This window comes from Phascolarctos cinereus, unplaced genomic scaffold (genome assembly GCF_003287225.1).
Source record: "Phascolarctos cinereus isolate Bilbo 61053 unplaced genomic scaffold, phaCin_HiC Scaffold_4;HRSCAF=312, whole genome shotgun sequence".
NCBI classification, from domain to species: Eukaryota; Metazoa; Chordata; class Mammalia; order Diprotodontia; family Phascolarctidae; genus Phascolarctos; species Phascolarctos cinereus.
In genome coordinates, this window is record NW_027555847.1 from 593073403 (window position 1) to 593077192 (window position 3790).

The window sequence follows — 3790 nt, forward strand, 5'->3', positions numbered from 1 at the left end:
AATAAGGGGGATGAACTATATCAGGGATTCTTAACTTGGGATCTATAAACTTCTTTTCATATTTTGGTAACTGTATTTCAATGTATTTTATTTCCTTCACAACCTTATATATTTTATTTTATATATTTAAATATATTATTCTGGGAAGGGGTGCATTCATCTTACCAGACTGCCAAAAGTGATCCATGACACACACAAAAGATTAAAAGCCCGTAGGCTAGAAGATCCCTAAGCTCTAAGCCTATCCTCAGAAACACAGATTTCAGCTCAATATAAGAGAAAAACTAGCATTTAAAGCTGTTCAATCTCAAACAAACTGCCTTGACAGGTCATGGGTTTCCCATCACTGTAGGAAGTCAAGTTGATACTTTACAACCCCAAGGTAGGGATGCTAGATAGTGGATTTTCCATGAGGGTTACAGATCATGGATTTAGAGCTAAAAGGGACCTAAAAAAATCACCCACTCCAATATTTCCTTATTTTACAGATGAGGAAACTGGGGGTCAGAGAAAGGGAGTGATTTACCTATGATCACCTCACCTACCTGGAATACTTTGGGACTTCTCTGACTGGCTTCTCTGGCCCAGTAAGTTCATTATCCTGTAAGATCTCATTAGCCTCGATACGTTCATATCGACCTTCTGTATCTCTTGCATTGGATCATGGAGTTACGAACTTCAAACCTCCATTGAAGGAGAGAGCTCAACTCAGAAATCTCCTCATTTCTCACCTGTCTGTGCTACTGTGGGATTTCTTTGACTGACTTCACTATGCTGTCAAGTGGGGGACCTTTTCCTTCTCCTTCCCATCTCCTCTCCTAGCTTTTCAGCTTCTTGTAAGATCCTTGAGGGCAAGTGCTTTCTTTTTTCATATTTATATCCGTAGTGCTCAGCACAGTGCCTGGTACATAGAAAAGGCTTAAAAATGTTTATTGATTGGTTATATAGCAGTAAGAAGAAAAGCAAGGATTTGAGCCCTGGTTGTCTGACTCCAAACTTAGAATTCATTTCATTACACAATTCTACCTACAACATGGAAAGGAATATTGGCTTAGATGCCTTCTGAGATCCCTCCCTAAGTTAAACATCTTCTGTAAAGAAGCTTCTGGACAAGGAGGCTAGTTGAGTCTTCTCTGTAGCAAATGTTTTGTTATTTTTGATATCATCAGAAATTTTAGAAATTCTGTAGATCATAAGATCCTTGAAGGCAGGGGTTGTCTTTTGACTCTTTTTCATATCCCTATCACTTAGCAGAGTGCCTGCACATAGGAAGCATTTAATAAATATTTATTGATTGGCTGGCTAGTCAGAGAATATCATTTATGTAAATATTTTATATGATAGTAACCAACTGGGCTAATGGAACTGATAAATTCACATGTGGTTGGTGGGAAATTTACATATTATAGTATATCTCATTAGGACATAATATTTATGAGACTTATTTTTAAAGTATTAAGCTATAATTTTTACTAAAGCCATTTAGTCATATCATACAACTATTACATATATATAAAAATGGGACTAGGAAACAACTAACTATTCAGTTAGTTCACCACTAGATGTCTCAAGAGCTTTTCTGAGAAGGCAGAATTGAACAGCAATGAGACAAAAGACTATACTGAATTGTTTGTTTTTACAGAGAGGAAAATTCAAAACCAGAAACAAGGAGCAAAGACTAGCAAAATATAAGAGGAAGATGGCATTTCCACAAAGCCTGAAAACTACCCAAGTTCAAGCATTTCTAAACTCTTTTTATAACTAAGGGTTTCATAGGCTTCACCAGACTGTCAGAGGAATTGGTGACCCAAAAAAGGTAAAATATCTGCCCCCTCTAGTGTTTATGCTCTCACCTAACACTTTCTTTTTATTTCTTGGTTCGATTTTCAAGTATTAATTTCATCCCTCTGCAACGTAATTTGAAAAAGGTTTTTTTTCTTGGAATAGTCACATTGATATTATTTGGAGATGACCTCAGAAGTCCCCTCCAGGTATAAACTATTGAAATTAAGAAATTATACATTTAGGTAGTAACAGATTCTTGATAAATCAATTGACATTACTACAATAATTATCCAGACCCCTCCGTAAAAGGAAAAAAAAAAACAGTCTTCTACTCTAAAGAGATGCTTAGCAGATATTTTAATTGAAATGAAAGAAATACAATCAAACTATACTGAAACCAAATTTCCTCTATTTGTAAAACTAGGATAGCTACCATCAGATAAACTTTGAAATCCCTAGACTATATTAATTTTGCAAATGCAGAAAAAATCTAATTAAACCATAAATAAGTATCCTGTTCTATGAACAATCAATGGGGTTGGGTGGGGCAAAGGAAACCTCAACATCTCTGTGTAGATCAAATTAAAGAAAAAAAAAACTTTGGGATGAACTGAAAAACAGTAAATAAGAATGCTTACTGAGCCAGACACTGTGCTTAGTATAATCATAAGCCTCTCAAGTACTAAAATCTGAAGGGTGTGGAATATAAATGCTGTGATGCAACTCTAAATTTATGAACCTATGATCACTACATTTAAAAAACAAAGTATTTTGGACCGTTCTTCACGCTTTCATACAACAAAAATATTAATCTTCTTTTCTCTCGCTTACACTGCTGAATGTTATGAATAAACTCCTTAATTGGGTTTCTCAAGAAGAGGAGGGCTACCAGAGTTCTATAAATTCCTTGCCCTTGGAGGAAGGTATATGGTAGTGGGGATAGGTGATAACCTAGCTTCTCCTAAATCATCACTAGTTTTCCTTATTTTAATTAATTTCCCTCCTCTTACTTCCTCCTGTCCCTCCCCGCTTAGTTTGGAAAGTTAAGGTTGGATTTCCAGCTATTAAAGCGAAGTAGTTTGGTGTTTTTTTCCTCAGGACCCTGAAAGCCAGGGAGGCACAGGGAGGGAGAGAGATATATACAATTATGAGGGTATAGTCACCTGCAGTGGAGGGAGAAAAGAGGAGGCAGGAGGCAGCAGGTAACTTCAACGCATCTCACTCTTTTCCAGCACCTGGAAAACAAACTGGGGGCGGGGAGGGGGACTCCCAGGGATTCTGCTCCCCTGCAGCAGCCCCAGCAGCCTGGGGTCCCCCGCCCCCGTCCAGCTAGAGACTACAAAGCCCAGAGCAGACTCCTCCTGCCTCCTCTGGGATGGATGAATGGCAGCAGCTGAAGCTGCTGAGCTTGGGAGGGAGGCAAGAGGGAAAGGGAGAAGGGGGCGGGGAGAAGGGAGTGGTGGGGAAGGGTGTGGAAGGGGCAGAGCCACCCGCTTCCGCCCCAGGGATGCTCTGGCTATGGCAACCCCCAATCCCAGGTAGCGTGGGGCCGCCACTGCTTTCCCTCTCTTGGATTTGAACTGCCCGCCCTGAATAACCGCTAGCTGCGGCCCCTCCCCCTCTCCCTCTCCTCCTTTCTCTTCTCTTCCCTTCTCCTCCCCTTCCCTCTTTTTTTTTTCCTTCCCTGCCCCCGTCCTGTCCCACTCTCCTCTTCTGCGCTGCCCTCTGGCTGTCCCAGGAACCTGCCCCACTCCAGACGTTAGGGACCGTTTTGGGGAGGAATATGGAATGGAAACTACACCCCCCCAGCTCCCCCCTCCCCCCTCCCCCCTATCATTGTCTTTCCCCATCCCAGTCTTGTGCTAGTGGCCACAAATCAAGAAGCTAGGAGGAACAAGCTAACTTGGAGGAGTTTCTTATTCTTCTTCCAGCTTTCCACATCTTCGTTTAAAGAACAAATTTAGAAAGATAATTGTGTGCATTTATTTTCACCAAATATCAGCTT